Here is a 13,873-nt window from a genome sequence, read left to right on the forward strand (position 1 = left end):
CTCACAGACATCTGCACACATTCGCAATATTCCATGGATTACTCTAGACACAGACAGTTGGTGAAACGTCCCCTTTGAAAAATTATACATGACTGTGCTTAAACTGACACACAATATTTTTTAGCGCAACGCAATCTGACTTTCAAAAATCCCTACAAAAAAACGGCCCTGACTAACATTAACCTATACGTTTCACAAATCACTTCATTACTCGAACTACTGCAATACAGCGAGCGCCACTACTGCCAGCTAAATAAAAGATTCAAACTACTGAAGGCACTAACTACTGATAGGCATAGTTAGCAAATGAAAGCTTTTGATAGAGAACAAACAATGTATTTACCTTAATAGTGTTCAAAGATCATAATATACACTCCTGGAAATTGAAATAAGAACACCATGAATTCATTGCCCCAGGAAGGGGAAACTTTATTGATACATTCCTGGGGTCAGATACATCACATGATCACACTGACAGAACCAGAGGCACATAGACACAGGCAACAGAGCATGCACAATGTCGGCACTAGTACAGTGTATATCCACCTTTCGCAGCAATGCAGGCTGCTATTCTCCCATGGAGACGATCGTAGAGATGCTGGATGTAGTCCTGTGGAACGGCTTGCCATGCCATTTCCACCTGGCGCCTCAGTTGGACCAGCGTTCGTGCTGGACGTGCAGACCGCGCGAGACGACGCTTCATCCAGTCCCAAACATGCTCAATGGGGGACAGATCCGGAGATCTTGCTGGCCAGGGTAGTTGACTTACACCTTCTAGAGCACGTTGGGTGGCACGGGATACATGCGGACGTGCATTGTCCTGTTGGAACAGCAAGTTCCCTTGCCGGTCTAGGAATGGTAGAACGATGGGTTCGATGACGGTTTGGATGTACCGTGCACTATTCAGTGTCCCCTCGACGATCACCAGTGGTGTACGGCCAGTGTAGGAGATCGCTCCCCACACCATGATGCCGGGTGTTGGCCCTGTGTGCCTCGGTCGTATGCAGTCCTGATTGTGGCGCTCACCTGCACGGCGCCAAACACGCATACGACCATCATTGGCACCAAGGCAGAAGCGACTCTCATCGCTGAAGACGACACGTCTCCATTCGTCCCTACATTCACGCCTGTCGCGACACCACTGGAGGCGGGCTGCACGATGTTGGGGCGTGAGCGGAAGACGGCCTAACGGTGTGCGGGACCGTAGCTCAGCTTCATGGAGACGGTTGCGAATGGTCCTCACCGATACCCCGGGAGCAACAGTGTCCCTGATTTGCTGGGAAGTGGCGGTGCGGTCCCCTACGGCACTGCGTAGAATCCTACGGTCTTGGCGTGCATCCGTGCGTAGCTGTGGTCCGGTCCCAGGTCGACGGGCACGTGCACCTTCCGCCGACCACTGGCGACAACATCGATGTACTGTGGAGACCTCACGCCCCACGTGTTGAGCAATTCGGCGGTACGTCCACCCGGCCTCACGCATGCCCACTATACGCCCTCGCTCAAAGTCCGTCAGCTGCACATACGGTTCACGTCCACGCTGTCGCGGCATGCTACCAGTGTTAAAGACTGCGATGGAGCTCCGTATGCCACGGCAAACTGGCTGACACTGACGGCGGCGGTGCACAAATGCTGCGCAGCTAGTGCCATTCGACGGCCAATACCGCGGTTCCTGGTGTGTCCGCTGTGCCGTGCGTGTGATCATTGCTTGTACAGCCCTCTCGCAGTGTCCGGAGCAAGTATGGTGGGTCTGACACACCGGTGTCAATGTGTTCTTTTTTCCATTTCCAGGAGTGTATATAGCAGTTCATGACATCCAGTCTTACAAATTTCCAAACTCCGCCATTTCTCTCCCCACATCCACCACTGTTGGCGGCTCACCTCCAACTGCGCAACCCTACGCTCTGTTAACATCCAGCTGCCCAACACTACAATGGCAGATAACAATGCAAACTAGCCACAGACTGCACACAGCACAGCCAGCGATTTTCATACAGAGCACTACGCGGCGTTACCAATAAGAAAACCTAAACAGCCTACTTACATAGCCCCCATGCTCCCCACAAAAAATTTTACAAATTGTTTTGGGCACTGGCCAATACAGATTTGAAAATTTTTTTCATAATCATAATTGCAATAACAAAGGAATCAAATGCACACACTTATTGATACAATGTTGGTCAAAAGCTAAAATTTTCTCACAGTCCATAAAGACAGTCCTGATCATTCATCACAGTAAAATTGCAGTGTTTTTTTTTTCTCAAAGTCTGAGCAGTAAAAGAGAATGCACACCGAAGTAGTGGATTTCCATGCAGTCTTGAAGAAGTAGTGTTGTCCTTCCAACGGAAAGACAGTACTGACAGGTAATGGGCCACAACAGAGCAAACCCACCACAGAGTCAGTCGAAGTTTTGAAGAATATTGGTAGGTAGGTCATCACAGAGTAGACCCACTGTAGTCCTAGTAGAGATTACGGTATTGGTGGGCCACCAGAGGTGCAGACCCAGTGCAGTCCTTGTAGAAATAATGGTACTGGTGAGTCAGTAAAGGTGTAGACTCACTGTAGTCCTTGTAGAAATAATGGTATTGGTGGGTCATCAAAGATGCAGACCCACTGCAGTCCTTGTAGAGATATAGTCTACCCCCTCTTAAGCTAACTTAAATCTACTGAGCTCAGATGCTAAACTAAGGGACGAGGGAATGCAGCAGCACAAAACAATTAATGCAAACATCAATGAAAAAAATGGTATAACATAGTAAAATGGAATAACATAGTATTTGAAAAATTCTACAACATAAATCTTATTAGCTAAACACATAAAGACATGACAAAAAGACAAATACACAAGGGTACATAAACACATAGCAGAATAACACAGGAGAAAAGGACAGGGTTTGTTTTCAGTGTAACATTTGGTACTGCTTTCTGTACTTTTTTCATATAACTTCTCAATGCATTTCTTCCAATTCATCGCAACTCATTCTCTAATATAGTCTACCCCCTCTTAAGCTAACTTAAATCTACTGAGCTCAGATGCTAAACTAAGGGACGAGAGAATGCAGCAGCACAAAACAATTAATGCAAACATCAATGAAAAAAATGGAAATTGTCAACGCAAGCACAAAAAAAATATAAATTAGCAAAGCAATTGCAATATTACAACTAATATAAGGCAATGTGCAGCAAACAAGAAAAATAAATCCGTAGTAAAACTGGCTTAACACAGTAATATAAAGTCAAATTCAGTAACATTATGCCTGGCAAAAAACAGCAGCAAATTCTATGACATTTATCTAAACATGACAAAGCTCAAGCAGAAAGAATATTACAGTAAAAATGGCCATGTTTAATACCTATGTCACATCTCAACACTACAGTGATGCATCACGATAACTTACTCTACCATAAAATAAAAATTACCAAGTAGTTGAAAAGAAAATTATGTATGCAGTTACTGTTATTAATCCCTTCTTATTGTTCTTTCCTTTCTAAGTGCTCCTTTTTTGAAGAACGTGGATCATAAAATTATTATTTAATAGATCTGTTGACAGAAAGTTTTCACATTAGCAAATGCATTTAATTTTATTTTATAAAACCAATGCTGCAACACAGCTGGAAAACAGATATCAAATGAAATAAGCAACTATGTACAAAGCATAAAAATATCATTCAATAGTCATGTGGCATTTCATAAATTAGTAGAAATTCTCTCAATTCTCGTAGAAAGACGCCTGTCATAATCAGGTGTGCAGATGTAAGTATCTTTCCAAGTAATGAGCGTGTCGTATTTGCGATGCTTTCTACAAAGGAATGTCAATAGCGAGGATAATGGCCTCTTTTTTTTTCACCTAATGGCTTTCTTTTGTCAGACGACTACCTCTCAGCTAGGCGCCCAAAACTCATTATGTCAAGGCCACTTACCTTTCTTACCGAAATATTTACGACAGCAATTTTGCTAAAGTGACAGTCTCATATAAAAAAAATTACACAGGTCAAGAATTTGCGTTACAAATCTGTAGAAACAAAATCCTATAAATATAACAGTGTCCAAAACATTTTCGTCGGCATATTGAAACATTCACGCATGTACAGACATTTCATAACTCTTAAAGTACGATTCATGGTTTCCAACATCCGTTTTCACAAATCTGAGTCCCTAACCACTTCTCGTTGTTCCTTACCTTATTACACATATACATATTCGTCGACACGTCAATCTTGCGTCGACACTTCAATATTTCATCATAATAAATATGTAGCATCATCAGATTCCTCATATAGCATCAGCTTATTGATCATAAACATACCTCAACAGCATAATACACATCGTCATCGTAATAATAACATCATAACACCTCAGTCAAATCTCAAAAATGTCGTAGCTTTCTGCAACAATTTCAAAACCTAAAAAATTCTCTGCTCATTTAAATAGTGTCATCTAGCTCAAACGTTCTTTAAATATCATGATCCCATACCAAACACATCATTCAAAGCTCTCATAGTATCACAATGGTTCCGAAAAAATATGAACAGTTCACACAGTGCAGACAAAATACAATTTCATAAGTGTGAAGTTATCCAACTGTGTAATTGCGTAAACATGTGTCACTGATGAAGTAAAAAAAATGTTTGTCTCTCAGTTAAATGATCAGATAGCTGTGTAATTTAGTTGTTGGAGAAATATGGTACTGATGTGTAAAGTTGTATAAGCAAATACCATATTAGCTAGGGCTCCTTGTGCTTGCCAGACACATGGTACACAAATTATGCGTGTACCCCCTGGGGATTAATGTAATTATACCCTCAGGTGTTACAGATTACAGCAATGGAATGAAATGTATCACGGAAAATCTTTGTATCATTGTACTTCAAAAATCTTTAAAAATAAATGATTTAAGTACAAAATTAATCACTCAAATACGTGTCCTGTAGCGCTAAATGTGCGTCTTGCTGTAAGATAATCTCTGTGGAAGTGTCGTAGTTATTGTCCTCCGAAAGCTAAGTTCTGCAGAAGCCAATGTACTTACCTCATGGTAAACAAAAGTGAAATGCTTTGCGTATAGATATTTTAGTTATTACGCTTATTCCCGTGATGAAGAAAGTACTGTGCTATAACGTATTGTTGTGCTACAGAAAAGGCTGTCTCATTATAGCTATACCGCAAAAGTTACTACTAAAACATGTTTTACTTTCCAGAATAATTCAGAAAAGCTGTGCAGATTTAAAACAGAAACACCGCAAAAGCAACATTGTAAATTGTCACTCATTAGTAGTGTCGTGATAAAATCGTGTAGCTGTCACATAAACTAACCACTGTGTCATCTGGTATCTCACAGAAAGTATTTTAAATCCAGAATGTATTTTCAACTAAACCAAAATGTTGCTTTAAAATCTCATTAGCAGTACTGGTAAATGTTCTAAGTATGTGAGCCTTATAGTCGTTACGTAATAGTGCAACTAACAAGCAAGAATGTACACACACAATAACACTGTGACGTCTGTTCACTATAACAATGCATTCGTAATTTCAGTTTAAATACGTTCTCTTGGTTCTTGATTGGATATTTAACTTCAAACATTGTTGCATGGTAACAGTTTCTAAGTCTGACAGTGCATACTAGAAATGTGAAGTGAAAAGTTTTATGGCAAAGACAAAGTTAAAAAGCAGATTATCTTTCAATAAACGGTTGTACATGTGAAATGTGGTGTAAACCTTTACTCTTCCTAGTACGCAGAGTTTCAACCTGAACGCAATTATCATGCGGTATACGTCGATAAAGAATACTGGAATTTTCTCAGGGTTAGCGTCTATGTTATTTTTCTCTGAACCAGCCGGCGCACGTGGCTGCCTGCGGTGCAAGTCATTGTCTGTCTCTTTGTTGGCGCGTGCCGTTATTGGGATTAGGAGACCTAACTTCTACAAATTCACTTTGACGAGAAGGCCATGCCCGGTTTGAAGCTCGCCAGTTCTGATGGAATTCAGGTCTGTCGTTTTGTCGGTAGTTTACATAGTTTCTTGTTTGTCGGTCATGTGGTGCAGAATTTCTCCTGGAAACGTGGTGGACTGTTCCATCTGAAGTTATTCTGTCTCCCTTGATAATAATTATTTTAGTTCCCATATTGTCTGTTTCTATGGTTATCTCTGTCATATTCATTACTAAGGAAATGCGATCTTTCTCTGTAACTATTACTCTGCCAGTGGTTGTCATATGGGTGGTGTCTGTTTTGGTCACGATTTGTGTTGTGAGAATAGCCTTGTCGTGTCCAGTTATTATTTCTTTCATCACAGAGTTGCGACGGATGTGACCTGTAATTGTTGTGTTCCTGTTTTCGCGTTCCGCGATTGTCAGTGTCAATTTCTAATTCTTGTAAGAGTCCCTGAGAAGCTTCAATGTCGTCTTTGCAACGTCCTGCCAAAATAATATGTCGTAAATGTTCAGGCAATTTGATTAAGCAAATGTGGATGAGTTCTGAGGGGCTGTATGGGTTTGACACGTACTGATACTTGTGCAACGTGTCTTCAAAATATTTCACAAGACTGAAAAATTCAGATTGTTCGAAATGTTTCATCATTATGATGCTATGTTTTACTCGGTCTTGTGTAGCTTGAGACCAATATGCTGAGAGGAAGGCATGGTAAATATCTGCTTCACTGTGACAATCGTGAATGACCGATCGCATTCTTACAGCTGGTTCATTCTCTAAATAGCCACACACAAATTCTAATCTGTGCTCTAATGACCAGTTGGGAGGAAAACAATGAGAGAATTGATGGAGCCACGCTTGTGGATGAATGTTGTAAGGCATATGCTTCGCTGGCGATGGGCGAAGCATGACAGAATCTCTGACCAGAGAGTGCTTGTCGCGAGTCTGTGCGAGGCAGTAGTAGCGAGTCGACAGTAGTAGTCAGTCGGATACAGTAGTAGTCAGTCGGATTTAGTAGCGAGTGGACAGGAGTAGTCTGCGGGAGTTGGCATGCGTCGGCTGTGTGCTCTGCTCACGACTCTGGTCAGGATTCTGGACGATGAGTATTGTTGTACAAGGTAAAGAAGCAGCCTTGCGCATATTTAATAATGTATGTAAATTGTAATTTAATTTGTTCAGAAAAAATGCCCCAATAATAATTTTTATAATATAAAGTAACTCTTTTAAAGAAAAGCATTCATTTCTATTTAAAGAATTTTTCCAATGCATTATCATTGCTTCCAAGAATTAAAAAAATATATGCCAGCATTGCACAAAGCTGTGTCGAAAAATGACTAATTAAGAGCAGATATAATTGCGGTTTTATGAGGTAAGAATTTTTGCTTGTTTTATTCAGAATACAGGGCCGAAGGTCAGCACTGCTGTCCTTATAAAATTAACCAGACATTATTATTTCTGTTGGGAGGTTACATTTCGTTCATGGTTCATTGTTTAATTAATATTATTGTGTGGTTTATGGTCTATTTTCATTCATTAATTTCTGCGGGGAGGTTACGCTGGGCTCCATTTCTATTTTTTGTTTAACATTTTCTGTGGGGAGGTTACACTGCGCTGTTGTCCTTATAAAATTTACCAGACATTATTATTTCTGTTGGGATGTTACATTTCGTTCATGATTCATTATTTAATTAATATTATTGAGCGGTTTATGGTCTATTTTCATTCATTAATTTCTGTGGTGAGGTTACGCTTGGCTCCATTTCTATTTTTTATTTAACATTTTCTGTTGGGAGGTTACACTACCGTTTACACAGATCATAGAGCTACATTTACACACGACAGATTAAGTTGATGGAAACTTTATTTGCAGGAATTTAATTTTACAATTGTTCACATTCCCGACACACAAAATATTGTAGCAGACTCACTATCCCGTTCTCTTAACAACAATCAGCAAGACATCGCAACCAACTTCTGCAAAGCAAATTTCAGCGTCATGTACATTCAACAAGTTGCATTTGAAAATTTTATTTCATCGTCATTACAAGACATAGCACAAGAGCAGAATAAAGACAACGTATGGAAAGAGATTAAACACCTTTGGCTAGATAGGAATAATGTTACCATTAGAAACCATTACACTGTACGCAATGACATTCCGTTTCGCCGCTTTCATCCTGACAGCAACAATTGGTTATTATGCATTCCTGACGAACTTATTAACAAATTAATCTGGTATACTCATTTATGTTATGCACATTACGCAGCCAGAAAATGTTTTCTTATACTGAGACAGAACTGTTATTTTACCAACATGGAGAAACGTATACGACGAGTTTTAGCGTCATGTAAAATCTGCCAGAAAGCTAAATCAGACACGACTTCACATATTCCTCTGTTACATCCCGTTGTACCTGTTAAATTGAGACGTATGGCCGCTGGAGACATTTTTGGTCCGATTCCCAGAACTAATAGAGGTTTTTACTACATCTTTGTCGCTGTTGAACTTACTTCAAAATTTGTTACCTTCACTCCGTTACGCAAAGATACTGCTAAAACTGTTTCCAAAGCATTTGTAAAACATTTTCTATTTCATGTAGGGCATGTGTTGAAAGTAATTTCCGACAATGGACCACAATTTCGATCTAGTATATGGACACGCATGTTACGAGCTAGAAACATTTCTCCAATCTATATATCCAGGTACCATGCTTCTTCGAACCCTTGTGAACGATTAATGAATGAAATTGGTAAACTGTGTAGAATATACTGCCATAAAAAACATATTGATTGGGACATACTCATACTCTCATTCCAGGACGTAATTAATTCCATACCAAATGAATCTACTATGCTATCTCCGTCTGTTATACTGAAAAATGTTGAACCACCTAACAAAGTTAAAGAATTAGTAACCTTTCCTACATCTCGTCTACTTCGACACCATGAAATAATAGACATTGCGCTGAACAACATCAAACGTGCCGCAGAGCGCCGGAGAAGACAGCAAAAACAGGTTTGTACACGCCGTGACTTTCACATTGGACAGAAGATATTAGCACGTACACACTATTTATCGAATAGGGGAAAATGTAGGTGTAGTAAATTTGAACTTCTATACGCAGGTCCATATCGGATTCGCAGCATTCCTCACCCCATTGTAGTACACGTCGAAACTTTGAGAACCAGAAAAACTAAAGGGAACCACCACATATCCAACATCAAACCTTTTATTGAATGAACATACTTTATGATTTACCACACTGTAATGCCATTTCCTAATTTTTATGACCACTTATGCAACTATATTCACATGAACACTTACTGATGATTATCGCATTTTTTCTTGGCAAGTGCCTGGCAAGGTAAGGTTAGCAGGTCGCTCTTCTTGTCGATATATATATATGACCATGCATATTTTCCATTTTTTTATGTACGTATGATTGTTTTCCTGTTTTGTTTGTATGCACTATGAAATAGTTAAGATATAACAAACACCAGTTGACTTTAACATTTATTCATATGATATCTCAACATCGTGACTACTTTATTTTTTTTTTTTTTTGCTGCTACATTGTGATACACTGTGTACATTTTTGCTTCTGAACACTGTCGATATTTTTGACGTATTAAGTTTTCTGTCATGCTATGCTGTATGCTCAGTTATGTTACTATAAACCAGTTTTTATCTAATGGGTATATGAATTAAATGCAAGACATTAATCTTTGTTCATCATATTCAGAAAGAAATAACGTGTAAACGAAATAAATTAAACGGAAATGGGAAATTCACCTTCGGAATGAACGAAAGAGGATGCAATACCTCGTGATGAAGAGTAAATGGATCAGAATTAACAAGCATTAGCAAGAATATACTATACACATCGTATGATAGCAGTCTTAACTAATTTTTTCTTTCAGAATACGAAGCGATTGATACAGGCTGTCAGATACAACTACACATCTTAGTTTTAGTGATGAAATGTGCTAGAAATAAGGAATAGTTGTATAATGAATAATGAAGTGACTTTTTTGCAGATGATAATGAATGCTGATGAATAATGATGAAGTATATGCTACTATGGATAATGAAGTTTTTCTTTACAGGTGATGATAATAATGGAGTTATGGTGATATGGATAATGAAGTTTTTCTTTTCAGATGAAAATAATGATAAAGTTTATATATTTGCTGTTAGTTAAGAGATGCTATGTAGTTATTTAAGTATTTGTGCAGTTTGTTTTGACAGTATGTCTTATATCGCATGGTATGATGACTGAAGGGTTTGGAAAGGACAGCTAGAGATCATATATATATTTTATACACATTTCACTACCTGTTAATTCGAAGTTCACTACTTTTTAGCATAATATGCGTTTCTTCTTTCAGTTTAATAATCCATTTTGTATATTTTCCAGGAGAAATTATTCATGAAATTCATGTGCTATAAGCAGTTGTTATTAAACCTATGTCATTTATGAGTGTGATCACATATACTCTACTTGTTTCATAACTTTGCTACAGCTGACTCATGACGAATGACGTTACACATCTTCATTTGCAGCAATAACTCAAAAGCAAACAAAGGAGTTACCAGTCCCAAATAATGCTACTAGTTTAAGAGAGTTCTGAGTAATACTGATCAGCTCTGAATAGTATGTCACTCCATTAATGACTTCTGAATAACACAAAAAAATGCTTTGTAACTGGCCAATGAATGCCACTGATTACTGTAATAAGATGACCTATGATGCCAATGATTACTATAATTAGATTAATTATGTATAAATGCTATGCCAATAATTAACTCATTTTGAATAATGACTTCTAAATAATGCGTTAAAAAAATGCTTTGTAGCTGGCCAATGAATGCCACGGATTACTGTAATAAGATGACCTATGATGCCAATGATAACTGTAATTAAGTGAATTACGTTAATACTATGCCATTCATTAGCTTCTGTTTTGAATGATGACTTCTGATGGTTTGTAACTGGGCAATGAGTGCCAATAATTACTATATTCAGATAATTTATGAACATTATTCTGTAATACTACATACATGGTACAGAAATATTCAGTAACTGGGCGATGTGTGCCACCAATTACTCAAATCAGTTGTTAGACTAGTGTAATTCTCAATGAAGACTACTATGTGACTTGATGTCCTTCACCTTCTGACCTAATTACCAGAAATTACTGCAATATCCGTTTGTCCTGTCTATCCTCATGATCATGGAGCACTATATTTGGTTTTTGCACTAATTCTACGTTGGTGTACTTTACAAAAACATGGTGTTGACACGACATGCTGTCCACCACCTTGAGCGATGGAGATGATATTATGGTCCCGGTGTTGACACGACATGCTGTCCACCACCTTCAGCGATGGAAATGTTATTATGGTCCCACTGTTTGGTGTACCTAGTGTACTACCAAAATGATAGCATGGGATATTATTACGACATTTCAGTGTCTTGGCTACACTGATTAATACTTCAAAGGAAAAGAACTTCAGATTGTCTCACTTGGTGTTGTGCTTCTATAGAAAGATATGGACTTTCAGTGCAGCTGCGTGCAACCTAAAGTGCTACAACCATGACGCAATCCTTCCCATTCCTTTCCTAATTCTTGTAAAATGATAAAGACATATACAGTGCGTGTGCACTTTATTTCATTTGTTAACAAGATCAGTTGTCCTAAAAATACTAAAGACTTCTACAGTGCGTGTGCACTTTATTTCATTCCATGATATGTAAAAATGCTGAAGACTTATACAGTGCCTGTGCATTTTATTTTACTCCATGATATATAAAAACGCTAAAGACTTCTACAGTGCATGTGCACTTTATTTCACTCCATGATATGTTATGTAAAAATGCTAAATACTTGTACAGTGCATGTGCACTTTATGCCATTTGTACTCATTACGTATACATTTTGTGATTCCCTGATATGTTCTGTACTACAATACGTGTGCAGTTTCGTCATTTTGTTAACATGATTTGTATTCATTGCATATACATTTTTGTGATTTGCTGATATGTGCTGAACTACAGTGCGTGTGCACTTTTGTCATTTGTCAGTATGATTTGTACTCATTATGCTTATTTGTTGTAAAAATGCTAAAGAGTTTTACAGTGTGTGTGCACTTTTGCCATTTGTTAATATGTTTTGTACTCATTGTGTATACATTTTGTCATTGCCTGATATGTTCTGTACTCAGTGCATGTGCACTATATTTTATTTCATGTTCTGCACTTATATATATATATATATATATATATATATATATATATATTTTGTGATTGTAAAGTTAATTAATTATGAAAAATTTGTTGCTCGTAGCAAGTCCAATTGACTCACCATCGCTGCCAAATTTTTGCCCCCGCAGTGGAGGGTTATGTAAGGCGTATGCTTCGTCGGCGATGGGCGAAGCATGACAGAATCTCTGACCAGAGAGTAGTTTATTGTTAGTTGTTGCTTGTCGCGAATCTGTGCGAGGCAGTAGTAGCGAGTCGACAGTAGTAGTCAGTCGGATACAGTAGTAGGCGGTCGGCTTTAGTAGCGAGTGGACAGGAGTAGTCTGCGGGAGTCGGCATGCGTCGGCTGTGTGGTCTGCTCGCGACTCTGGTCAGGATTGTAAAGAAAAGCCATTCATTTCAATTTAAAGAATTTTTCCAATGCATTATCATTGCCTCCAAGAATAAAAAAAATATATATGCCAGCATTGCACAAAGCTGTGTCGAAAAATGACTAATTAAGAGCAGATATAATTGCAGTTTTATTGAGGTAAGAATTTTTGCTTGTTTTATTCAGAATACAGGGCCGAATGTCAGCGCTGCTGTCCTTATAAAATTTACCAGACATTATTGTTTCTGTTGGGAGGTTACATTTCGTTTATGGTTCATTATTTAATTAATATTATTGTGTGGTTTATGGTCTATTTTCATTCATTAATTTCTGTGGGGAGGTTACGCTTGGCTCCATTTCTATTTTTTATTTAACATTTTCTGTGGGGAGGTTACAATGTCGTTGCCAGAATTCTTAAATGTTTTAAATTTACGTGTAGTAATGAACAGCTTATAGTCAAAATCATCATGTCGGCGAGTCGCATATCGGTCATTGTTACGTCTTTTCGGCGGTTCCATTTCAAAATGCGGTGCACCTTGCCAATTTCTTTCATAATTTCCGAAATGCGCTGTGTTATTATTTTGTGACTGTTCCATATTTCTATGTCCCTCTTCCCGTATTGGGGCGCGAGCGTCCTCTGAAATACGTAATTCTTGTATTAACTGTGTCAGCTGATCTTTTACTTCCCGGATTTCTCTTTGGTGTTGCGTATTAATTTGATTCCGATTTTGTTTGAATTTCCTAATTTGTTCGCACTCTTCTGTGTCATTAAAGACTACCGGTTTTGTGTCATTCAGATTATCATATACCTTCATAGATAAATTATTTAGCTAATCCGAAAGTTCAATGACTTTCTCTGATAATGAACTAATTTCCTCCATTTGTCTTTCTGAACCAATTTTCAGAGTGTCTACTGTGTCCTTTAAGTTTTCTTGAGTTTTTGCAAGTTGCATAACCGAATCGGTAGATGCAACTGAGTCAATTTTAGCTTGCAAGGTCTTATGATTTTCATGAACAATAGTTTGCAGTGCTTTTATGGCTGGTTCGTGATTCTGTAATGCATTTTCATACCGCGAAAAAATAGGTTGAAAATGCTCACAAATTTGTGTTTTTACGTCATTACAGACTTTCTGACATTTCGATTCAATGTTATGTAACTCAGCAGTTAAATCTTCACGTGTTTGTTCAAGTGTGGTGTCTAACTTTTGAAGTTTTTGCTGTGTTTGCCTCTGATTTTGTTCCAAGGTATCTAACTTATGAAGATTTTGTTCCATTGTGTCTAACTTTTGAAGATTTTGTTCCATTGTGTCTAACTTTT

This window comes from Schistocerca nitens, chromosome 8, assembly GCF_023898315.1.
Source record: "Schistocerca nitens isolate TAMUIC-IGC-003100 chromosome 8, iqSchNite1.1, whole genome shotgun sequence".
Taxonomy (NCBI): domain Eukaryota; kingdom Metazoa; phylum Arthropoda; class Insecta; order Orthoptera; family Acrididae; genus Schistocerca; species Schistocerca nitens.